The sequence below is a fragment of the Staurois parvus genome, unplaced genomic scaffold (genome assembly GCF_062004578.1).
Source record: "Staurois parvus isolate SC_StPar_1 unplaced genomic scaffold, SC_StPar_1.0 ptg000450l, whole genome shotgun sequence".
Classification (NCBI taxonomy): domain Eukaryota; kingdom Metazoa; phylum Chordata; class Amphibia; order Anura; family Ranidae; genus Staurois; species Staurois parvus.
In genome coordinates, this window is record NW_028318246.1 from 2,099,063 (window position 1) to 2,126,412 (window position 27,350).

Below are 27,350 nucleotides of genomic sequence, written 5' to 3' on the forward strand. Positions count from 1 at the left end.
ATTGAAAAAACAACAAACACAGCAAAAAAAAAAAAAAATGTAACACCATCACATAAATTTTACTGACACCCAAAAAAAGTGTGAATTTTCTTGCTCACCAGAAAAACTGTCCAGTCCTGTAGAAGCACAACATTTAAAAAAAGAAATTCGTAAAAAAAATAAAATAAAAAGACATTTTCACAGAAGACAACTGGCAATTTTTGTAATGTTTCTGTTTAATTGTATACAGGGACTAAGCAGTCATTAATTTACATATGGTGACTATGCTGATGACATGAGCACTGGAATTTGACTCTTTCGTATGGATTGTCAGATATTGGTCTACTTTAATGAGGAATTTGTGTTGCATTCGTGTAATATGACTATATTTATCTAATATTTTGCAGCATAAAATTAAATGTTCACTTTAAAAAACAAAACAAAAACAAATCAGATTCTGTATTTAGAGAATAACGTGGAAGGTACGAATCTTGACATCTACAGAAAAAAATCCAGACAAGACATTTAAAGAACTTTCTGGAAAGTAGGCAGTTAACAGTGCATGAACCTCCACTGAAACTTGCACCTGGCTACACAAAGACGAAAAGGTCAGAGGTCAAGCCTAGGCATTAAAACATAGAATAAACAGGCCTTTCTTTGCCAGACAGAAACCCTGCAGGGTGTTACCTTATTCCTTGTCTATCCCTTCTTTCAGCAGGGTGTTACCCACAATGCACTGCCTCCTACACTTAACCCTCCTGGGAGCAAGGACAGGAGTCCAAAGTACAGCTTTGAAATATTCCTACTCCTTGTTCCTTGCAAACTGCCTGTCTGATTTATTTGAATTCAGTGGAAAATTAATGACGGGTTTAGTTTTTCTCCATGAAGCAGTGCATACCTGCATATCAACTGTTTCGGCTCATCTGTCTGATTGATGACAGCTCCTGAATCACCATATAAACTACCCAGGTGACCAGCTTGTTAGGAAAGCACTTGACTACAAATTCCAGCCTGCGTGATACAGCAGTATGTTCACACTGGCAGAAAAAACACATGAAATATCTGGGAGATTTATAGGCTTTACTCTAAGCCCAAATATAGGAAAGCATCTACTGTATATTTGTCATGCGAGAATCAAAGCATCTCTTGTGGCTGATTTTCCGATCCGGTTGTCAATATATTTCCTGTCTTTCTCACCTGTAATGCTAGCTGTGGGCATGGTGGAAATTTCCTAAAAAACGATCGTCAGGGAAATATCTGCCCAACCTTGAACAAATCACAACAGGGCTCAATGCCAAACCTTTCCCTGACAGCAGCACATGAAAGACACTTTGGATCTGTCACTTATTTACATAGAAGGGTAAGGCCACCCATAGAGTATTCAGTTTTCTTTCCTTCAACCACGGGTTGAAAGAAAAAAAATTGTTTGATTCCCCCATTAACACGGTCATTGTTGGTGGGGGAATCCCCACATGTATTGTATTGTAATGTGTTCTTTCGTTTCCGAGCATGCGCGATCTTGGTCACTCGCTTTTTTTGCTGAATATTGTACTGAATAAACAAAAATAGTTTGTTCTGGTAATTTTTGTGCTTGTCTCTTTGGATAATTTCACATGAACTGCGGGCATAGTGGAAATTTCCTAAAAAACGATCAACAGGGAAATACCTGCTCAACCTTGAACAAATCACAACAGGGCTCAAGGCCAAACCTTTCCCTGACAGCAGCACATGAAAGACACTTTGGATCTGTCACTTATTTACATAGAAGGGCAAGGCCACCCATAGATTATGCAGTTTTCTTTCCATCAATGACTGGGTTGAAAGAAAAAAAATAGTTTGATTCCCCCATTAACACAGTCATTGTTGATGGGGGAATCCCCAAATGTTTTGTATTGTAATGTGTTCTTTCATTTCCAAGCATGCGCGGTCTTGGTCACTCCATTTTTTATGACGAATACTGTACTGATTAAGCAAAAATTTTTGTTCTGGTATTGTGCGAGACAAATTTTTGTGTTTGTCCCTTTGGATAATTTAACATGAACTATGGACATAGTGGAAATTTCCTAAAAAACGATCATCCTTGAACAAATCACAACAGAGTTCAATGCCAAACCTTTCCCTGAAAGCAGCACATGAAAGACACTTTGGATATGTCACTTATATTCATAGAAGGGTAAGGCCACCCATAGATTATACAGTTTTCTTTCCTTTACTTTTTTGTTAATTCTGGTATCATGCAAGAAAACTTTGGATAATTTCACATCAGGGGTGGACTAATAACTCATGGGGCCTCCCATGAGCAATGTCTTCATGTAATAATGACCACCTCCAACTGCCTAAGGCGCTCTTATCACCTTTGGGTATATCAGATGGGGGCCAATCATTGTAAGCGATACTTAAACTAGCCATACACAACCAGATTTTCTCCTGTGTAGCCCACGTATTACTCATCCATGCTAAACAGTTTGAATGATCCAATCTCCAGAGCCAGCTATTTTGTCGGACTGTTGCAGCACCCACGGTTGCCTGAATCTGATTTTTCCTCCCAGCTCAGTGGATTTTTTTGAGCCAGATAGTTCAAAAATTAGTTGCCCAATGCAGTTATTTGTGTTCATCAATTAGCTGCCATCCTCAGTTGTTCCTTAGTGTTTATGGCTACCTTAAAGTCCATAGTTAGTTTTGAATAGCATTGGGAAGTGATTGTCAACCCTTCCTTATACCTTCCATGTGAAGTGACTGATCTGAGGTGATACCCAGAGATGAAACAAATCCTCCTATATATATTGTACCTATTTATCTGCAGTCTTCTCTTCTCTACAACTGTTCAAATTGCTGAATTGTAAAGCCTGTCTGAAAGTTCAGAAAAAATGGGACAAAGAGCTGGAGTTACACTTTGCAGAGCTCAGTGAGGAGAGCTCTGAGAGCTGATTGGGGAGAAGAGAACCCCCCCACTCCAACCAGCTCACAGAGCTGAGACTGTCAACCTGCTGGAGATCCCTCCCCTGTCACCATTTTTCTGTGTCAGGAAAACTTGTCAGAAATGGCTCATGCAGATAGCAGAAGAACAAGGCAGCAGACAGAAATGACACTTAATGCTCTTAAGCGGGACAAGCACACACTATAGAAGGACATGCTTTGTTCATAGTTCATGTCTGAGGTTTACAACCACTTTAAAGTGGTTATCCCTTTGAGGACCAAGGGACATATTTGTCCCATGTTTTTAATTGTCTGTATCATCTGATTAAGAACTTAAAATACTTTTTTTTTTGGTTTGAGTCAAAATATTAGTTCTTATCAACAAATGGATCTAGCTTTTTGCCAATTATTTCATGAAATGGCTTAGTTACAGCAACTGAAGTCTACGAACTTTAAAAACAAAAAATGTATTCTTTCGGCGTTCCGTACTCTTATGGTCCTCAAAGGGTTATAAAGTTAAAACACTTTTTACCTTAATGCATTCCTTGAGAGGGGGGGGATAAAAATATGCTGTTTGTGTCAATGGATGCACACAGCCTGACTCAGGAGTGCATCCGCACTTGTGCTCCCACAGCACACAGATTGCTATGGGGGCACATATAGGAAGGAGAGCTTCAGCAGGGGACCCCAGAATAGGATGTTAGGGGCCGCTCTGTGCAATGATATTGCAGAAGGTAAGTATAAACTTCTTTTTTTTCATTTTAGGTAAAAACATCTGGAACCTTTAACCCCTTGCCCTCTAGAAGATTTACCCCCCTTCCTGACCAGGCCTTTTTTTGCGATACTGCGCTGTCTTACTTTAACTGACAATTCATGCAACACTGTACATAAATGAAATTAATATAATTTTTTTCCCACAAATAGAGCTTTCTTTCGGTGGTATTTTATCACCTCTAGATTTTTTATTTTTTGAGCTATAAGCAAAAAAAGAATGACAATTTTGAAAAAAAAACAATATTTTTGATGTTTTGCTATAAAACATATTCAATAAAAAAATTATAAAAATAAAAATAAGTCATAAATTTAGGCCAAAATGTATTCTGCTACATGTCCTTGCTAAAAACAAATCCCAGTGAGTGTATATAAATTGGTTTATGTGAAAGTTATAGCATCTACAAATGGTGGTATATATACTGGAATTTTGAATTATTTATTTCCTTATACTAGTAATGGCGGCGATCAGCGACTTTTAGAGGGACTGTGTGATTGCGGCAGGCGTTCTGACACTGGGGGGAACTGACTAACTGCCACTGACATCTCCAGTTACACTAATACAGTGATCAGTGCTAATAAAAATAATGACACTGGGTAGGAAGGGGTTAACATCTGGAGTGATCAACCGGTTAACTGTGTGTTAGGGAGTGATTTTATTGTGTACTGTGTTGTGTTTTACTAAGCAGACCTGCTGCTTTCTATCTCTCTGCTGTGCAGAGAGATTGAAAGCAGCATGTCCATGCTGACAGGAGAGAGATCTGTGTTGCCTCACATAGGTCTCTCCCCTCTCAGCTTTGCCGACGATCACCAAGTCCCGGCCTAAAATCGCCAGCCGGGATCCAGTGAATAACATTCTCAGGAGCCAATACAAGCGCGGATAATGTGGCGCACATGCCCCCTACCCAGAAATGCAAAATCACATTTATTAATGTGATTTTGCCTAGTGAAGCCGCTCTGTAGCAGTACATCTGATATGGGGCGGAGGGTAAGTGGTTAATATCACTTTAGTACCTAAAGTGTTATTAAACCCTTGACTGTGCATTCACAATATCTGGTCTCCCACAGTTCACAGGACTGTTGTGGACTTAGTAACAATTTAATTCAAGTTTTCTTTGCTGTCTGTGACCATGCTGGAAAGATTTCAGCTCACTTTCTGTCCCTGTGACAGAAAGACAAGAAATAACAGAAGCAGTCGTCATCAGGACACGAAGACACAGATAATAATAACCTGCCGGATGTTCTAACCCTCCCTATACTGCTGAAAAAGAGTTTTATTAGAAGGAGGGCAGATCACCCCAATGGGGACAGAATCAAAAGGATAGGGAAAAAATCCTGGCTCTCACCTATATAGCGGTAAATCAAAACTAAGCTGCAGTGCTCAAAGTTAAGACAAATAAACAGAATCAAATCCTGACAAAAGTTATATCCCATACCCACTCTATTCAAAAGTGAGAAAATTAAAGACTTAATTGAAATTGGGCTTTACAGCTGAACTCCAGGAAATAAAAAAGCTTTACTCTTGCAGTGGGGGTCTCTACACACTACAAGGTTTAAATGCTTACTGTGCCTAAGCCCCGGTTCACACTGGTGGTGCTGAATTCACAGGGTTTTTTGTGCAAATTCCGCACTTCATCAGAATCGCACCCCGTTCATGCAAACCGCTGCGTGTGTGTATGTTAAGTTAACAACACCCCAAAAGTGGTCCGAAAAACAGTGCGATGTGCAGAATCGGATTGCATAGGTGTGAATAGCCATGCAATTCGATTTTAGTGTGGACCCAAATAAGGGTCCTGCATGTTTCTGGTGCAGGTGCAGTGAGATTAGAGCAATACAAAATGTATGGCTCCAGTCACACTACACACAGATCGCATGTGATTTGCACAGGAATGTGGCGCGTTTCCTGTGCAAATCACATGCGATATATTGCACCGCTTATATGTGAATCTAGGCTCTAGGATGATGAATAAAGTGAACTATATACATGATTCCTCACTCTCATGGCAGAAGGTTCTCTCCTGTGTTCTCTGACATCCTGGTATGTGGACGGGCCTTCATCTAAAATGTGGGCCTGCTGGTCCTGCATTGTATGGAATGATGTCAGAGAGCTGTGAATGGTCAAACAATGAAGAGAAGCAGCTTTGGAGGACAAGTATTGCAGCATTAAAGAAACCTTCAGGAGTGAGGAATAAGGTAAGTATCATCTTATTCATCATCTGGGCAAAATCAATAGTGAACCTTTGCAGTGCAAAGGGTTACCCACTGCAAGGGTACAGTTCAGCTGTAAGGCCTCATGCACACTGAATGTTTTACCAACTCTCCAAACACCTTTCCCCCGGGCAGCAGCGCTTTGGCAGAAAAAACACTTGGCGCCTTTAGGTGTGTCAAATGCTTAGGCATTGATTCATTTCATTGGCCATAATAAAAACTTATTCTGGCCATTGAAATGAATTAATGGTCGAGTGCTAAACAAGTTTAGCATTAACTTGTTACTAAACCCACAACAGTAAAATCAGTCTGTATATGCAGTAAACCATGCTTGTTATACTCACTGTGGAACCTAAGGGGTTAATCCTCGGCATTGTGTAAAAAGGCTGTTTGATCTTGTCCTGATCATCCCCTTCTTCTACGGTCTCCAATTCATCTGTTGACAGTAAAAAGCTCCACGAGTCACTGTGTGCATGCTCAGTTTAGTGTGTATGGCTAGAGAGCTTATTTTTTCTTTGGGAGGGTGCATGTGATCAGCACAGGGCCAATCAGCACTGTCCAGACAGAGGGCCAGGGGTTATGCAGCCTCAGAGGAGAATGAAAACTCCTCCTGCAAGCTTTAACCAGTGCTAAGCTGGACACCAATAGAAGACTGCTCTGTTGATGAGAAAAGGTATTTAGCAGTTTATATTTACTAAACTAATTGCATTTTCATGTTCTGTGTACTGTGGGAGACCAGATATAGTGAATGTAGGGTCCTGGGTTTAGTAACACTTTATTTACACTCACTAAGTATTTTTTTTGTCATAATGCTCCTTGACACGCTGGCAGTGGGTTTTTTTTCTTCCTCTAAATGGCTCTGTGTGCATGGACACATAAGGGGAGATTTACTAAAACTGGTGCACACAGAATCTGGTGCAGCTGAGAATAGTAACTAGAGATGAGCGAATCGAACTTGGTGAAGTGGAATTCGTTTCGAATATTAGGAAAAATTCGATTCAAGCCGAATCCGAAAATTAGCAAACTTCGGATGCATGAATCGAATTTTCCCCGATCGGCCGATTTTCATCCCTTCTACAGCCGGCAAAAAGTGTCCCTGCAGAGAGCTCCGCTATTTCTGACAGTTCTCTGACAGTTCCTTCACATTTACAGCGGTTGAAACATTGTATCTATTTGTTTCCATTTAGGATACAGATGTTTTTATTCGGAAACAAATAGATACAATGTTTCAACCGCTGTAAATGTGAAGGAACTGTCAGAGAACTGTCAGAAATAGCGGAGCTCTCTGCAGATACACTTTTTGCTGTACTGGAATTCTTCTTATTTTCATCCTACTTCTTCTTCTTCTTCTTCTACTTCTTCTTCATCCTCATCCTCATCCTCTTCTTCTTCATCATCCTCATCCTCTTCTTCTTCTTCTTCTTTTTCTTCATCCTCATCCTCTTCTTCTTCTTCTTCTTCTTCTTCTTCTTCATCCTCATCCTCTTCTTTATCCTCATTCTCTTCTTCTTCATCCTCATCCTCTTCTTCTTCTTCATCCTCTTCTTCTTCTTCTTCTTCTTCTTCCTCATCCTCCTCTTCTTCTTCTTCTTCTTCTTCTTCTTCATCATCCTCATCCTCTTCTTCTTCTTCTTCTTCTTCTTCTTCTTCTTCTTCCTCACCATCATCCTCTTCTTCTTCTTCTTCATCCTCATCTTCTTCTTCATCCTCATCCTCTTCTTCTTCTTCCTCATCCTCTTCTTCTTCTTCTTCTTCTTCATCCTCTTCCTCTTCTTCTTCTTCTTCTTCATCCTCATCTTCTTCTTCTTCTTCAACCTCATCCTCTTCTTCTTCTTCTTCTTCCTCTTCTTCATCCTCATCCTCTTCTTCTTCTTCTTCTTCTTCTTCATCCTCATCCTCATCTTCTTCTTCATCCTCATTCTCATCCTCTTCTTCTTCTTCTTCTTCTTCATCCTCATCCTCATCTTCTTCTTCATCCTCATTCTCATCCTCTTCTTCTTCTTCATCCTCATCCTCTTCTTCTTCTTCTTCATCCTCATCCTCTTCTTCTTCTTCTTCATCCTCTTCCTCTTCTTCTTCTTCTTCTTCATCCTCATCCTCATCCTCTTCTTCTTCTTCTTCTTCTTCTTCTTCTTCTTCATCCTCATCTTCTTCTTCTTCTACTTCTTCTTCATCCTCATCCTCTTCTTCTTCTTCTTCTTCTTCTTCCTCATCCTCATCCTCTTCTCCTTCTTCTTCTTCTTCTTCCTCATCCTCTTCTTCTTCTTCATCCTCATCCTCATCCTCTTCTTCTTCATCATCCTCATCTTCTTCTTCTTCATCATCCTCTTCTTCTTCTTCTTCTTCTTCTTCTTCTTCATCATCATCATCATCATCATCCTCTTCTTCTTCTTCTTCTTCTTCCTCATCCTCATCCTCTTCTTCTTCTTCTTCTTCCTCATCCTCATCCTCTTCTTCTTCTTCTTCTTCTTCTTCCTCATCCTCATCCTCTTCTTCTTCTTCTTCTTCTTCTTCTTCATCCTCATCCTCTTCTTCTTCTTCTTCATCCTCATCCTCTTCTTCTTCTTCTTCTTCTTCTTCTTCTTCATCCTCATCTTCTTCTTCTTCTTCTTCATCCTCATCTTCTTCTTCTTCTTCTTCTTCATCCTCATCCTCTTCTTCTTCTTCTTCTTCATCCTCATCCTCTTCTTCTTCCTCATCCTCATCCTCTTCTTCTTCTTCTTCTTCATTATCCTCATCCTCTTCTTCTTCTTCTTCTTCATCCTCATCTTCTGTACCGCCTCCTCATGCTGCTGCCAGGCCCGTAATCTGTCATGGGCCCCTGTACCGCCTCCTCATGCTGCTGCCAGGTCCAGAGTGTGTCATGGGTCCCTGTACGGCCTCCCATTGCTGCTGTCTCCATCGCCACACTCTGCCATGTGCCACTTTCAGGTCTCCTCACACTGCTGGTGGGTTCCATTTTTGTCATAGGGTGCTGTATGGCCTCCCATTGCTGCTGCCTCCACCGCCGCACTGTGGCTCCACACTCTGGTTTTGGCCCCGTGACTGCCCAAATGAGTGAAGTGTGCGGTGATTCTAAGATCGACGGCACTCATCTGCATGTCATACTGACTGACAGTATTATTTCTCTTCCCCAGCAGACTCCAAGGGCATTTAAATTAAAGGTACAGTGTTCTGCACTAATATAAAGGCTCTCTGAAGCCTAGAAACCCTTTTAATAAGTTAAATTCGCAGCGAATAAATTCGCATCGAATCGAATTTATTCCGCAAATTCGGCGAATCAGCCGAATCGAATTTTTGAATAATTCGCTCATCTCTAATAGTAACCAATCAGCTTCTAACTTCAGCTTGTTCAAATAAAGTGATACTAAAATTAAAAATGTTTTTTACCTTAATGCATTGCATGCATTCAGTTAAAAAGCGGTTTTAGTCTCCCAGTGCCCCCCCTTCCCTGTGTGCAAGGGAAGAGAGGGGAGAAGGGATCAGCGCTGCGCACAGCTGCATCTCTTCTCCTCTCCAGGGGCAGACTGACCATTTGGAAATGAGGGCCTGGGGTCAGTAGGGGCCCCATGAGATGCCCCTGGTACCTTTTTAATACGCTTTTTTGAGTTTGGGCAAGGACACAGGGGTCCCATGATCCCCTATTGCCCGGGGGCCCCATGAGTTGTCAGTCCGCTCCTGCTCCATCTTCACACAGGGACTCTAACAGCAGCAGGAGCCATTTGTTCTAGCTGCTGTCAATCAAATGTAGTGAATAAGACGTTGGTGGGCGGGGTTAAGTCAAACTGTGTATATCTATAGAGTGTGGCTCCGTAGACACACAGGTCAGAGTGTGCATGCAGAATGTTTCCCTATGGCAAACAGCTTGCTACGAGGGAACACACAAGGAAGAGAAGCCTAGGTTGCTGGGGGGAACCCAAGAAGAGGAAGATCGGGCCGTTCTGTGCAATACCACTGCACAGAGCAGGTGAGTAGAACAAGTTTGTTATTTTAATTTTAGGCTTTAGTAACACTTTAAGCTTTGACAATAAAACCTAGAAGCTGACTATGCACGCTGCACCAGATTCTGTTTGCGCCAGTATTAGGGGCAGTAAAAGAACAGCCCTAACAGCCACATCAAAAACATCTGGTCTGCATGAGGCCTTAGGCTTGATCAGAAATAAAAATATATTTTCCAATGTTAACAAACCCTAGCATCTTTTCCCAAAAGGAAGTTGAAAAGGATAACATGATTACTTGCATGCTTATAAAAGTAATCTACTGTGTTTTAGACGAGGACTGTGTTGGTCTTCCTGTAAATTAAGTGAAATAAAACTGTCTTTAATTCACCCCGGCGCCTTCCGGCCTTTTAAGAGGTTTCAGACGCTGGGAGGCAGGGCGGGGTTTTGGGGTCATGTGATTTGCTGTCACGGCAGTCACATGATCAGAAAAGGTCCCAATCGCAAGCGGGGATCAGGACCTTTCCGTGAGACACCAACATATGTGCTGGGAGCATGCACGGCGTACTCTCTCAGCACATATGTGTTTTCAAATGGTACGCAAATATGCGTCTGCTCAGCGTCAAGGCCCAGCTGCCGAGAGGCTACATATTTGTGTGCGGTCGGCATCAAGGGGTTAAGTATACTTCCTACTTTGCTAAACTGCATAAAAACATGAAAATAGTTAACCTAAAATTACAATAAAAAAGGTAAACACAGTGCTGCAGGAAATCAAAAGTCGAAGAGAAATGCAGAATATTATGCTAGCGTATTTTTGGAGCACATAGTTTTAGAAGTATTCTATATAATATATAGAAAAATGTAAAAACAGCAAGATCCAAATAAAACTGGACTATTTTTTTTTTCTAGACCCAAAATGTTCTTATGGACTAAAATGCCAATAATAAAATCAAGTATGTAATGCTCAAACAACAACCTTATCTATGCATTTTGTGATTTATGATTCAATATTACCAAAATCCCTTCTGTATTGCTTGTAGATAATATACCAAACACCAAAACACATCCTATGTGCATTTGTATATTTTTATTTTCCCCTGTTATACAACTAAAATGTACTGTAAATCCAGTAATACATCAAATTATAGTATGTGAGCTGCTGAGATTGCTAAACCTAACAGTTTTGTTTATGGAAGACCATAGGGAAGACAAATATAGGGTCAGAGGATTTTGAAGTGGATGATTCAGAGTATCTTAATACAATGCATTAGTATTTTAAGGGACAAGTCAGTGGATATCATTGAGAACAGAGATCCATGTGAACAAAGGCCACCTTCGCCTAAATGTTTGCATTTCTGTAGAAAAGGGGAAGCATTGTTTGAAAAACACCTTGTTATTCCTAACACAAATTATTTGAACTGAGAAGTCTATTTTGCATTTAATGTAAAACTCAACATTTAAGCTGTGATATACAATACATATCTTAATAATATTTATATCAGCATTCACAGTACATTACAGACAACACTTGTTGAAAATCCTGCCACTATTTATAGATAAATTATTGTGCTAAACAAAAAAAAAGATTAGAATGAAGATGCTCACAATCCTAACAGCATTAATGCCTAAATCTAAAATCAGGAGGAACCCACTTTATTACTCTTCTAACTTGGTCTCCCTGTATGATGTATAATAAGATTTCTCCCATTCTCCCATTTTTGCAAAATAGTCCCACTGTTTTCATATGTTTAGGAACGGCAATGTGTACTTTGTTGTCTTGGTTACAGTTCCCAAAATGCTGACAACATTTGCATATGGGCATTGAACATTTTCTGCTATATACAGTATGTTGGATATAATACAGTGTTATTATTTTAACGTCTGGTGACACGGTAGCATTTCATATTCAGCTGAGACTAATTCTATGTTTTTCATATTCTATACAGTATGTATGGACCCTGCACAGTGACCCTACATGTGGTCCGTATGTTGGGTAAAATTCTCAGTGTCTGCTCTTGTTTTGTATCTATGGACCCTGCACAGTGACTATTCAATTGGTCTCTATGCTGGGTATAATTCTCAGTAACTGCCCTTATTCTATATGTATGGAACCTGTACAATGACTCTTCCCTTGGTTTGTATGCTTGGCGTAATTTTCAGTACCAGTTCTTATAATATATGTATGGAACCTGCACAGTGACCTTCACTTGGCCTGTATTCTGAGTATAATTCTAAGTATATGCCCTTATTCCATATGTATGGACCCTGTAAAATGACCCTTTGCTTGGTCAGTATGCTTGGTGTAATTCTCAGTATTTTTCTTTATCCTGTGTGTATGAACTCTGCACAGTGACTCTTCGCTTGGTCTGTAGATTGGGATTTCATTCACAGTATCTGCTCCTATTTTGTTTCAATGGACCTGGCACAGTGACCCTTCACTTGGTCTGCATGCTGGGTGTAAGTTTCCATATGTGTTTTTTATTCTGTATGTATGGACCCGACACAGTGACCCATCACTTGGTCTGTATGGCGGGTGTAAGTCTCAATATGTGTTCTTATTCTGTATGTATGGACCCGGCACAGTGATCCTTTACTTTGTCTGTATGCTGGGTGTAAGTCAAAATATGTGTTCTTATTCTGTATGCATAGACCCGGCACAGTGACCCATCACTTGGTCTGTATGCCGGGTGTAAGTCTCAATATGTGTTCTTATCCTGTATGTATGGACCCGGCACAGTGACCCTTCACTTGGTCTGTATGCCGGGTGTAAGTCCCAATATGTTTTCTTATTCTGTATGTATGGACCCAGCACAGTGACCCTTCACTTGGTCTGTATGCTAGGTGTAAGTCTCAATATGTGTTCTTATTCTGTATGTATGGACCCAGCACAGTGACCCTTCACTTGGTCTGTATGTTAGGTGTAAGTCTTAGTATGTGTTCTTATTCTGTATGTATGGACCCAGCACAGTGACCCTTCACTTGGTCTGTATGCTAGGTGTAAGTCTCAATATGTGTTCTTATTCTGTATGTATGGACCCAGCACAGTGACCCTTCACTTGGTCTGTATGTTAGGTGTAAGTCTTAGTATGTGTTCTTATTCTGTATGTATGGATCCTGCACAGTGATCCTTTACTTGGTCTGAATGCTGGGTGTAATTTGGATGCTGCTCTTTTTTTGTATGTATTGTATGAACGGTGCACAGTAGCACAGTCTGTACCCTGGGGATGATTCTTAGTATCATTGATTGTCCTGTAAAGATGGAAGCTGAAAATGAGCTCAGTTCATGTTTTGTAAACTGAATTTAATTCTCAGTTTCTGTTCTTCAGTATTTATGGACATTGCATAGCAGCACTTCAAATGCATCCAGGAAGTGATTTTTGGTATCTGTTCATTTTCCTGTCTAAGGGTAATGTACAACCTCCTATGTTTGCTCAAAACCTCATTATTTACTGTTCATATCATTAGTTTCCTTTTTAACTTTGTGTTTTTCAACTACTCGTCTTCAAAAATGTAGCCACACCAGAGGTATAACAAGAACCTTCAAGGCCTCAGTGCAAGAAACCATGAAGGGTCCCCGTGACCGCCAGCTGAGGCCCTTCGCTCCAGGCCCATGGCCCTTCCCACTGATCCTGGGGTCCTTTACTCCCGTTGCGAGGTCCAGCAGCTGTACCCTTTTACCTGTTCTGAAGCGGGATCCCTTCCTGACATCTTGGGTCCCCCCATGGTGGCAGAACACCAGGGCCCAGTTAAAAGTGCGATTTGTGAGCCCTGGTAGTTCCATCACTGAGTCACATACAGTTTTTGCTGCAGCATTCGGGTCCTTTCACACGGGTTTTTTTCATCAGTTCAGTCACGTTTTTTCAAATACAAACGGATCAGTTTACATCCGTTTTTCATCAGTCTATATCCGTTTTTTACATCCTTTACCAAAAACGAACTGTATGTCTGTTTACATCCATTTTTTGTCAGTTTTGTGTTTTTTTACCGATAAAAAAAACGTATGTTAACGGATGCGGACATTAACGGATGTAAACAGATGATCCTCCACTTACATCTGCTAGTCCATAGAAATGCATGAGTTTCCGTTTTTCATCCGCAAATGGAGAAATGAAAAAACGGACGTACGGAATGCCCGTGTGAAAGGCCCTTCATCACTTCTTTGTCACCTGTTCCCTGTCAACCTGTTTTCCTAGGTTAATATCGCTGTCCTAATGTGTGCAGATGAAAGAGCCCTTAATCAGCAAAAAACACATTGTGGGCTGAAGATGCCACCAGGCTTCAAATAATCACATTATATTCTATATGCTAGTTATGATATGGACATATATATCTGTTTAAACCAAGACTCAAGGCTAGACTCTTATATCTCTGCAGGGATCATTAAAACAAAACCAGAGGACAGACATAAAACATTATAATGGGAATGCTTCAGAACCATCACATAACATCTGTAATATAGCATCTATCTGGAGGTCCTGCCACGCACCACCATAGATTATTTTAAAATGTATCTTGCTTCAGGAGGGAGGGGTGTCTGGCCACCACATGCATGAAATATTATGTGTAGACAAATCCACATGTACTTCACTGTGGTAGATATATGAAGCTGGGAAAGAGCAGGAAGTGATAGAAAAAAAAAGATTTGCCTGAAATAACCCCAGTGTGACAGTCACTGTTTGAACACAGCTTAGCTGCCAATAAAATGATACCCTACTTATGAAAATACTTTCAGGATAATATTACTTTCTGAGGAGCCAAATAGTCTCATTTGATAGTTATGGGCAAACTATTGCTACATTTGTCTTGTACAATCTACTCCAGCAGACTGAGAACATGTTCATGGAAAAACAGTTTGAGCAGTTCAGCAGTTTAATTCCAAGAGTAACATTAGAATGTCAGCCAACATTGCTAAAATAAAATGATGTCTTTAGATTTAAAGTATTATGATATATACAGTGTATTCCAAATTTGGAAATATTTAGCAACTCATTTATTGGTACACAGAATGCTATGTGCCAGTAAATAGGTTGTTAATAATTTAACAATTTGGGAACTTCACTTAACTCTGTGGACGTTTCCCTGGGCACACAGAAGACTTTACTAACACTAAGTGTTCCGGCTCTTACGTCAATGGCAGGGACTTATCTAACATTGATGTTTAACTAAGCATATTTCTAACCTGATTTGCTTGCCTCCTACTTCACTACCTTCATCCTCATGTTATATGAGTGAAGAGGTCATTATTTCAAATGCAGACTCTTCCAACACCACACCCTTAAAAAATGCATTCTTTATGAACAACAATATTATTTTACCAAATTATCGACAGATTTTTAAACCTATGCAGCACTCAAAATTTTAAATTAAGCTTTTAAATGCATACTGGGCTTCTGTTTTCAAAGGCACAGCTGTAGTACACAGACCACCCCAAGCCTAATGCAGACTTATTGCTGGTAATTTGTTGTCTTAGTAGCACCAGTTGCTAAGACACTTGAATGTGCAGGTTAGTTATTTTCATCTCCAGCCGTTTAAGACTCTTTACTTGCTCTTGAATCATGTGATAAAATGCTAAAAAAAGGTCCTGTCTAAAAGCATGTTTGTGCCTCCTTTAATTTGGCTGCACCTGATTACATAAAACATTAACTTGTGTATACTGAGGAGACTTAAGCTCAGTTGCAATGCTGAATAAAATAATGAGCAAAAAAGCTCCAAACTTTGAATAACAAAAGAAAACACTGATTCTGTGTGCCCACACTTGACTCTCTTGAGCCTTTGAGTGGAGGTTGACTGATGGAGCCCATTTGAATAGTTGCTTTATTGTTGTCATCCATTGGATTTTTGTGGCAAGCTATGGAAGTAACTTGTAGACTTGTCTTCCATACAGAAACTTTAAACTAGATCGAATTTTGTCAAACTCTGTTAACCGCTTCAATACAGGGCACTTTTACCCCCTTCCTGCCCAGGCCATTTTTCAGGCTTTCACAATTTGAATGACAATTGCGCGGTCATACGACATTGTACCCAAACTAAAATTTTATCATTTTCTTCACACAACTAGAGCTTTCTTTTGGTGGTATTTAATCACCACTGGGGTTTTTATTTTTTGCTAAATTAACAAAAAAAGACCGAAAATTTTGAAAAAAAACCCACGGTTTTCTTTGTTTCTGTTATAAACGTTTGCAAATAAATAATTGTTCTTCAAAAATTTAGGCCAAGATGTATTCTGCTACATGTCTTTGGTGAAAATAACCCAAATTAGGATGTATTTTTTAGTTTGTAGGAAAATTATAGAGTTCACAAACTATGGTATAGATCTGAATATTGATCAATCCTGAAGTACTGACATCCAATCTAATTTCTTGAGATCCAAGAATGTCAGAATAGTACAGATATCCTCCAAGTGACCCCTTTTTGCAAAGCAGACAGTCTGACGTACTTCATAAGAGGCATGGCGAGTTTTTTGAAGTTGTATTTTTTTGTCATAATTTTTCGGAAAATTAAAAAATAAAAAAAATTATTTTCACTATTTTTTTTTTACATACTGTCACTAAAGCAGTACAGCATCATCATATAACTGGCATGGCAGTGATCAGGGACACTGAATGGTGACAGTATGAAAAAAAAAATTATAATTTTTTAAAAAAAAAATTTAATATTTTAAAGTTTTTATTAATTTTTTTTTTTAAAGATTTTTTTTCATATTTCACTATGACCAAAGTAGTACAATGTTACCATAGTAACCTTGTACTACTTTGGGGAAGTGATCAGTATTTTTTTTTTCTTTTTTACACAATTTGCTTATAGCAAAGATTTACTTTGCTATAAGCAAGCATTTACCTGAATGACATCGATTCATTCAGGGTTTTTTTTTGTGCTTAGCTGTGATTTGGCCATGGCTAATCACTTGACACAGCTGGGCTGTGATTGGCCCAGCTTGTGCATGTGATTGCTGTGACCATTCACAGCTAGGCACACTAGTATACAATGGATGGCATGAATGAAGCCATCTATTGTATACAACTGTCATGTGACCTGCTGTGATTGGTCACAGCAGGTCACATGGGACCGGAAACGGGGCCAGTACCCAGATCTGTCATCGGTCGTGTCTGAGGTACACGGCCAGTGACAGATCACGCCGCTGTGCAGCTCTGCAGGCACGCAAACTGCGCATGTGCGAAAGGATGCCATATGGCGTCCACTCGGAAAGGTGAGGGTTTTTGCCGGCCGCCATTCGGTCATAGGCCGGGCGGGAACCGGTTAAGAATACTAGAATGTTTTTGGATTGTGTGGGGAAAACTGGGGCACCCAGAGATACATATTAAAAAAACACATGGGAAGATCAAGAAGTGATGACCAAATCAGTAGAAGTACCAATTCATAGATTTTTGTTCCATTTGAATCTTTTTCTGGAGAATCATGCAAGTTTAAAATACAAACAACCCCAATTCCATAATCATGAACAGCCTGGAGACTGGAAACTGCAGCACAACATACAGACTCTATGCAAATATTGTTCCTAGAGGAATTCAAACCCAGGACTCAACACTTCAACATTGTTGCAAAGTACTAAGCTACAGTAATGTACAAACATGCTTATATAGGCAGCACAGTGGCTAAATGGTTAGCACTTCTGCCTTGTAGCACTAGGGTCATTGTTTCAAATTCCAACCAAGGCACCACTTGCCTGTAGTTTGCATTTTCTTCCTGTGCTTGTGTGGGTGTCCTCCGGGAATGTATAATATATGTATATAGTATAAGTATATATGTGCACTATATAAGTACCTGTAGTAAATGATGCATTAAAGATCATAACTTGATTGCACAAAATAAAGTATGGTGGCTAAGTGGTTAGTACTTTCACCTGGCAGCACTAGGTTTGTTGGTTTGAATCCTAACCATGACCCTACCTGGAGTTTGCAAGTTCTACCATGTTTCCTTCCACACTCCATAGACATGCTGGTAGGTTAACTGGTCCTAGTAAAAAACTGTTTTATGGCTAACCATGAGAGCGTATTAAATGTTTGAGTGAATAAAATTTCATACCCATTGCAAAATTACAAAAGAAGAAAGTGGGACAAGAAACATTAAGATCAATATAAAGGCATTTATGAGTATTAATAAATACGTGTAGAAAAGTTCACTTTTAGTAATGCATTTTCATATTATTACATGTACGGTACTAATATAGATTTACACAGTGCTTTGCTCAACTTACACAGTGCTTTACACATTCACATTAGTCCCTGCCCCAAGGAGCTTACAATGTAAGGTCCCTAACTCACATTCATACACTGTAAGCTCCTTGGGGCAGGGACTAATGTGAATGTGTAAAGCACTGTGTAAGTTGAGCAAAGCACTGTGTAAATCTATATTAGTACCGTACATGTAATAATATGAAAATGCATTACTAAAAGTGAACTTTTCTACACGTATTTATTAATACTCATAAATGCCTTTATATTGATCTTAATGTTTCTTGTCCCACTTTCTTCTTTTGTAATTTTGCAATGGGTATGAAATTTTATTCACTCAAACATTTAATACGCTCTCATGGTTAGCCATAAAACAGTTTTTCATTGGTCTACAATGTAGCATTGTCAAGTGACCTTCTTTACACTAAAATATTCAAAATGTTTTTTTCGGTATATTCTGTTCTACCATGTTTGATGCTAAATGGTTTTGTTTTGTTTTTTTACTGTCTTATTCTTCAATAATTTGCATCAAATATGGGTACAACTGAAAAGAAAAACAAAGGAAAGATTGACTAGGGACAGACAGCCTACAAAGGACTCACTTATTTTCTTTCTCTCACCCTCCACACAAGCCCAATTAGAATTGAAAATGTGGAGCTGATTTAATGTTCTTGAATTTATAATAAGTTTAGTAAGAAAGATGTCATTGAATCTGATATGAATGAGATATGAGCTGTCTTTTGTAGACGTCATTTCAAACAGAAAATAATGTCACTAATAAACAGCTTAACAAAAATAATTATCTGAAAGCAGAATGTATTCTCTCAAAAAAAAAAAAAAGAGTAATAAATATTTAGGCATAAATGGATAAATGAAATGACAGTATAACCATTATGGTATAAGTCTGTTGGTAAGTCATATAAGGGCATGAAAAATATCACATTTTGATGCAAATTGTCAAGATGTTGTGCTTTTCTGGTGAGATGTAATACTACAAATAATTTTTGTTGAAAAGCACAAATAAAAAAAATATTGGTAATGAACAAATCCAGCTGTGTAATGTCTTTCTTTTTTAGTGATAAACTCCACCCTTGTATCCTAGAAAATACAAATTATAGATGCTTTCAGTTCAACCATACATTGTATTTACATTTTCTTTTTAAAAGGAATCTAATCTGTCACCTACAAAAAAAATCCTATACTTACCACAGGTCACTAATTGGAAAAAGTTACATATTTTCACCAGGTCCAAATGAATGTTACAGCATAATAGTAAATCCATTCTTGGTGTGGTCTAGTATATTTATCCATAGAGTAGAACTGAAGGCATTAGCCAGCTATGATCCTTTCTGGTATTTTTTTCTGCTGATTATTCAACTATGACAGTAGGATTAATGTGAAAGCAATTTTTGCATTGTCTCAGCATGCTCTCACTGAGCTGCCAGAAAGTTACAATGTTTGAACAGTCCCAGTGACTGGTTATGGGGAAACTGAGAAAATGCTCATCTCCTGCCTGCAGCAGATCATGCACCAAGATGCTCTTCTTGGGCCTAGGCACAGTTACTTGGCTCGAATTCAGCAAGGGCTGCACTGTAATAGTAAAATGGGGTTTTTTAATTATTATTATTATTATTGTTAGTCTTTTGTTGTTGTAACTTGCATGCCTAAAATAGTTTCACACAGTACTGTCAATTTGTTAAAATACTTGTGTATCTTAGCTTTATTAAAATGCTACAGATTGTTGCTTGTTCTGTGTGGTTATGTGTGGTTTGTATCAGGCTAGCCAATAATGTATGTGATTGGGGATGGAGTTGGAAGCCATCCTCAATTAAGAGGGCACATTGTGCCAGAAGAGATGTTGAGCACAGACCCAACAATGTCTTGAAAACCACGAGGTACCCATCCATATTCAAGTTTGCACTAGTCATTTTAAGTTAGCAAAATTATTTTAAAACTACAGATATTTTTTGCAAAACACTAAGAGTTTTACACTTTTTTGGTTTGTGAAATATAGATTCTGCCAATACAAATGCCTCCAAATTATCATGTGAAAAGGCTTCAAAATGGCCACCATTCTTATTCAGCAAGCCAGTTGGCAGATGACTTGATCATGAAGTGGTCTAGTATGAGCACTAAGCTTTTAACCTTCAAAGTTCTTTGTAGAGTGGAATTTTGTATCAACTGTTTTGAAGCTGTGCAAAGTCGAAATCTTAGAAATATAAGTTTTCCACATGAAATGAAGGAAATTCTTCATTTTACTCTTTTTTTTACATGTACAGTATACCATTATGATAAAAGTACTGATAAAAGTATATGCCAGGCATTGTATGAATATACTGTGCAAAATCTTTTGTTTGCTTGACACCTGTGTTCTAGGAAATAATGAATGAAAAAATAATGACTATTGAATCTTTGATGTTAAGATATTTAATTTGTAAATATCTTATCTTTATAGACACAGTAGTTATCCACATCCCATGAAGCTACATTCTATCTATCTTTTGCTGTCACAGAAATGATCAACACTGCACATCAGTCAGTACTGCAGTCTCCTGGAAGTACTGTAGAGACAGGTGCCTTCATGGTCCACAATAGCCACGAGCAGCATACCTGCCAATGAAGCCCTGTTAAATAATGTTAACCAAGGTAAAGTGTGTGCACTTTCCAACATTAACATAGTGGAAATGGGATTGATTTGACTACTGCATAGTGTCATTCTTTAAGATAAACTTGTCCTTTATATTTACAGTAATAACAGTAATAACTGAAAAGTTATCTGCCCAGCTGCTTTAAAAGTGCAACTGCTACTTCATCATACTTGCAGTTTGGCCAGGAGTGATCCCTATGCCAGCGAGCCAACTCTGGGGACTTTCTGGGAGTATTCCAACTCAGTGACTTGGAAGTCTCAGCAGGGGCTGGAATTTTGTCAGGAATCATTATTATTCTGAAGCATAATTTTGGACTAAAAGTTCAACTAAGTACCCTCATTTCAAATAATGTCCTGAAATATACAGTATCTCACAGAAGTGAGTACACCCCTCACATTTTTGGAAATATTTTATTATATCTTCTCATGTGACAACTCTGAAGAAATGACACTTTGCTACAATGTTAAGTAGTAAGTGTGCAGCTTGTATAACAGTGTAAATTTGCTGTCCCTTCAAAATAACTTAACACACAGCCATTAATGTCTAAATCGCTGGAAACAAAATTGAGTACACCCCTAAATGAAAATGTCCAAATTTGGCCCAAAGTGTCAATATTTTGTGTGACCATCATTATTTTCCAGCACTGCCTTAACCCTCTTGGGCATGGAGTTCACCAGAGCTTCACAGGTTGCCAATGGAGTCCTCTTCCACTCCTCCATGATGACATCACGAAGCTGGTGGATGTTAGAGACCTTGCGCTCCTCCACCTTTCATTTGACGATGCCCCACAGATGCTCAAAAGGGTTTAGGTCTGGAGACATGCTTGGCCAGTCCATCGCCTTTACCCTCAGCTTCTTTATCAAGGCAATGGTCATCTTGGAGGTGTGTTTGGGGTTGTTATCATGTTGGAATACTGCCCTGCAGCTCAGTCTCCGAAGGGAGGGGGATCATGCTCTGTTTCAGTATGTCACAGTACATGTTGGCATTCATGGTTCCCTCAATGAACTGTAGCTCCCCAGTGCCAGCAGTGCTCATGCAGCCCCAGACCATGACACTCACACCACCATGCTTGACTGTAGGTAAGACACACTTGTCTTTGTACTCCTCACCTGGTTGCCGCCACACAAGCTTGACACCATCTGAATCAAATAAGTTTATCTTGGTTTCATCAGACCACAGGACATGGTTCCAGTAATCCATGTCCTTAGTCTACTTGTCTTCAGCAAACTGTTTCTGGGCTTTCTTGTGCATCATCTTTAGAAGAGGCTTTCTTCTGGGAAGACAGCCATGCAGACAAATTTGATGCAGTGTGCGGCATATGGTCTGAGCACTGACAGGCTGACCCCCCACCCCTTCAACCTCTGCAGTAATGCTGGCAGCACTCATACATCTATTTCCCAAAGACAACCTCTGGATATGACACTAAGCACGTGCACTCAACTTATTTGGTTGATGAGGCCTGTTCTGAGGGGAACCTGTCCTGTTAAACCGCTGTATGGTCTTGGCCACTGTGCTGCAGCTCAGTTTCAGGGTCTTGGCAATCTTCTTATAGCCTAGGCCATCTTTATGTAGAGCAACAGTTCTTTTTTTTCAGATCATCAGAGAGTTATTTGCCATGAGGGGCCATGTTGAACAACCAGTGACCAGTATGAGAGAGTGAGAGCTATAACACCAAATTTAACACATCTGCTCCCCATTCACACCTGAGACCTTGTAACACTAATGAGTCACATGACACCAGGGAGAGAAAATGGCTAATTGGGCCCAATTTGTACATTTTCACTTAGGGGTGTACTCACTTTGGTTGCCAGTGGTTTAGACATTAATGGCTGTGTGTTGAGTTATTTTGAGGAGACAGCAAATTTACACTGTTATACAAGCTGTACACTCTTTACTTTACATTGTAGCAAAGTGTCATTTCTTCAGTGTTGTCACATGAAAAGATACAAGTTACAATCGAAAACATGAATGTATTTTATTGGGATTTTATGTGATAGAAGTGGCACATAATAACTATAAATTTTTTTACACATAAATATGTGAAAAGTGTGACATGCATTTGAAGTCAGCTCCCTGAGTCATACTTTGTAGAGCCACCTTCCACTGCAATTACAGCTGCAAGTTTTTTTTACAGCTTTGCACAACTAGAGAGTGAAATTTTTGCCCATTCTTCTTTGCAAAATAGCTCAAGCTCTGTCAGATTGGATGGAGAACGTCTGCGAACAGCAATTTTCAAGTCTTGCCACAGATTGTCATTTGGATTTAGGTCTGGACTTTGACTGGGGAATTCTAACATATGAATATGCTTTAATATAAACCATTCCATTGTAGCTCTGACTGTATGTAAGGGTCATTGTCCTCCTGGAAGGTGAACCTCTGCCCCAGTCTCAGGTCTTTTGCAGACTCTAACAGGTTTTCTTCTAAGATTGCCCTTTATTGGGCATCCATCTTCACATCAACTCTGACCTGCTTCCCTGTCCCTGCTGAAGAAAAGCATCCCCACAACATGATGCTGCCAGCACCATGTTTCATGGTGAGGATAGTATTTCCAAGGTGATGTGCAACGTTAGTTTTCCTCCACACATAGCGTTTAGCTTTTAGGCCAAAAAGTTCAATTTAGGTCTCATCTGACCAGAGCACCTTCTTCCACATGTTTGCTGTGTCCCCCACATGGCTTTTCACAAACTGCAAATGGAACTTCTTATGGCTTTCTTTCAACAATGGCTTTCTTCTTGCCACTCTTCCATAAAGGCCAGATTTGGAGTATACATCTAATAGTTGTCCTGTGGACAGATTCTCCCAGCTGAGCTGTGGATCTCTGCAGCTCCTCCAGAGTTACCATGGCCCTCTTGGCTTCTTCTCTGATTAATGCTCTCCTTGCCCGGCCGTCAGTTTAGGTGGACGGACATTACTTTGTTAGGTTTGCAGTTGTGACATACTCTTTCTGTTTTTGGATGATGGATTTAACAGTGCTCCGTGAGATGTTCAAAGCTTGGGATTTTTTTATAACCTAAACCTGCTTTAAACTTCTCCACAACTTTTTCACTGACCTATCTGGTGTGTTCCTTGTTCTTCATGATCCTGTTTGTTCCCTAATGTTCTCTAAAAAAACCTCTGAGGACATCACAGAACAGCTGTATTTTTACTGAGATTAAATTACACACAGGTGGACTCTACTTACTAATTACGTGACTTTTGAAGGCAATTGGTTGGGATTTTAGTTAGGGGTATCAGAGTAAAGGGGGCTGAATACAAATGCACGCCACACTTTTCAGATATTTATTTGTAAAATATTTTGAAAACCATTTATCATTTTCCTTCCACTTCAAAATTATGTGCCACTTTGTGTTGGTCTATCACATAAAAAATCCCAATAAAATACATTTACGTTTTTGGTTGTAAAATGACAAAATGTGGAAATTTTCAAGGGATATGAATACTTTTTCAAGGCACTGTGTGTGTGTGTGTGTATATATATATATATATATATATATATATATATATATATATATAAAATAAATTTTCAGAGTATTTTAAAAGTGCTTATTGGGCATTTAGTAAAATCATTCCTTTTGAGTGGTAGTATCCCTTCACTGTAAGGAATTGATGCCTTAACTGTAAAAGTTGGGACTACTTTCATTGATCTTTAACTAAAGCTGGCCATAGACAGTACAAATCAGCGGGGACCGGATGAGATCTGAACCATGTATGTGCAGGTCGAATGAATCCAAGTTGATTGATCGATGAACTTGGTTACAACCAGCCTGTCAGTTTTACAAATGATCAGTGTTGATGAGGGAATTAAGTGATTTTTGACCGATTTTCTTTCCTGCAACCCGTGTTTGCAGGAAACAAATCGCACTGCTGGCTTAAGTTTTAAGTGATTATTTAGGAAAAGTATTGTGAGAACACTACAGGATTAAAGAGAATGCGAAGCAACATGTTTATAGTTATATATTAATATAATATATAATAGCTTATAGTCACAGATGGAGTGCAGTTTTCTGTGTGAGTGCGGTTTTTGTTGGAGTGCGAAGATGTAGTTGAACACAGCAGTTTAACTAAGCAGGGTAACTCAAGCAGCAGGAAGATACAACAAAGAACTCTACTGCATGCTGGATGGACTGCAAGCAAACACCCTGGGAAACATCTTCTACAAGTCTGAGTCCCACTCTATGTACCTTTGTAATATGCAGCCTCTACTCACCCTTTTCATATTACTATCCTGCGTTCCCAAAATCTCATTTCTTTACCCCTCTGCTCCACCCCAAAACTTATACACCTCGCCCTCACTGTTACCATCTCCCTACTACTGCTCTCATCATCTTTTGCTGATACTTTACTCTCCTATTGACCCAAACACCAGGACTGGAAGGCATGTGCACTTGTGTACATCCCGCTCCCATGTTACTTTCCTCACCCTTCTTCTTCTCCTAATTTCTGGGGATATCTCCCCAAACCCTGGTCCTCCAGCATCTCACCCCCACACCAGGCACCCTCTTTCCTCCAGGAATAGCCACAATCCCCTCAATTTAATATCAGTCCCCATGCTCCCAAAAACCACCCTCCCTTTTTCATGTGCGCTTTGTCTGTAATAAGCTCACCTCTGTCCATGACCTTTTTGTCTCCAGCTCCCTTAACCTACTAGCAATTACAGAAACCTGGCTTCAAGCAGCAGATTCTTCTTCTCCCGCAGCACATTCCTATGGAGGCCTCCTCTGGACCCACTCACCCAGACCCAGTGGTCAGAAAGGAGGTGGGGTTGATTTGCTTCTATCCCCACTGAGCACATTTCAAGTCCTCCCTAACCCTCCCTCTCTATCCTCTTCTTTCGAGACTCACTGCATTCAGCTGTTTTCTCCCATTTCTCTGAGGATTGCAGTGATCTATCGGCCTCCTGGACCAGTGTCCCCCTTTCTTGATGATTGTTCCACCTGGCTACCCTACTTTCTCTCCTCTGAATTACCCACTATCATTCTCGGAGATTTTAACATCCCTATTAATGTCAACAACTCGGCTACATCCCAACTCTTCAACATAACTTCATCTTTTGCATTAGCACAATGTATACAGTCCTCCACTCACTCTGATGGAAATACATTAGACCTTGTTTTCTCCCGTCTTTGTACTCCCTGCAACCTCACAAACACCCCCTTTCCTCTCTCTGATCACAATCTCATCACCTTCACAGTATCCTCGTCTTCAAACACTTATCCCTCCAAGCAGCAAACAATTACCCGCAGAAACCTTCACAACTTGAACCCTGCTCCTTTCCACTCTGCAACTGACCAACTCTATGACAGAATCTCTCCCCTGTCCTGCCCTGACCTGGCCACTACTGTCTACAACAGTTTGCTTTCATCCACATTAGACTCACTTGCTCCTCTAACAACACAAAGCATCAGGTCTCGACCAATACAACCTTGGCAGACTGATGACACCAGAAATCTTAAACGACGCGGTCGTGTGCTGGAGCGATTGTGGCATAAAACCAAATCTCAGCAAGCATTCGCCTTATATAAATCTGCTTTCTTAACATACAATTCTTCCTTCCATGCTGCCAAACAAGCCTACTTTGTCACTCTCATCAACAGCTTGTCATCCAGGCCTCGTAGTCTCTTCTCTACTTTTAACTCTCTACTTTCTCCACCTCCACCCAGTACCTCATTCACTGCTCATGAGATTGCAAATCATTTCAAAAACAAACTGATGCAATTCGTAGGGGCATCTCCACTGCACAGACATCCATCCCACTTAGCATACCTTATACTAAACCTCCCTTAACACATTCCTCTTTTGACCTTGCTACTACCGAAGAGGTCACTAAGGTTTTCTCAGAAGCCCGTCTCACTACCTGCCTCCTGGATCCTGTCCCCTCACAACTACTACGGTCACCCTCTTCTTCCATCCTATGCTCCCTCACTCACATCTTCAATTTCTCCCTCTCTAACAGTGCCTTCCCCTCCCCTCTAAAGCATGCACACATCACTCCCATGCTTAAAAAGCCCTCCCTGGACCCCACCAACCTGAACAACTTAAGACCCATCTTTCTGCTGCCATTTACCTCTAAACTCCTAGAATGCTTAGTCTAGAGCTCCTACCTCACTGACAACAACCTTCTTGACCCTTTACAGTCTGGCTTTCGCTCACTCCACTGAAACTTCCCTACTAAAACTCACTAATGATCTACTAACTGCTAAAACCAATGGCCACTACTCCGTACTCTTACTACTTGACCTCTCTGCAGCTTTTGATACGGTTGACCATCCCCTCCTCCTCAAAAAACTCCACTCTCTTGGCCTCCGATACTCTGCTCTCTCCTGTTTCTCTTCCTACCTATCACAGCGCTCCTTCAGCGTTACCTATAACTCTGCCTCCTCCTCTTCACTCCCTCTTTCTGTAGGGGTCCCTCAAGGTTCCGTCCTTGGACCCCTACTTTTCTCCATCTACACCTCCTTAAAGCCCATGGCTTTAAGTACCATCTCTATGCTGATGACACACAAATCTATCTTTCTACCCCTCACCTCACCCCTTCAGTCTCCTCTTGCATTACTAACCTACTAAACGACATATTGGCATGGATGTCACTCCACTTCCTCAAACTCAATCTTTCCAAAACCGAGCTCTTAGTATTCCCTCCAGCCCATGCCCCCTCCCCTGACTTCTCCATCAAGATCAATAACACAATCATCAGTCCC

General features: G+C 40.1%; 1 long non-coding RNA gene across 1 annotated transcript in view; it reads right to left on the bottom strand.

Moving 5' to 3' along the window:
• LOC149453159 (uncharacterized) overlaps positions 1-27,350 on the bottom strand; it is a 107,331-nt gene that overhangs the window by 66,646 nt on the left and 13,335 nt on the right. The window lies entirely within an intron of this gene.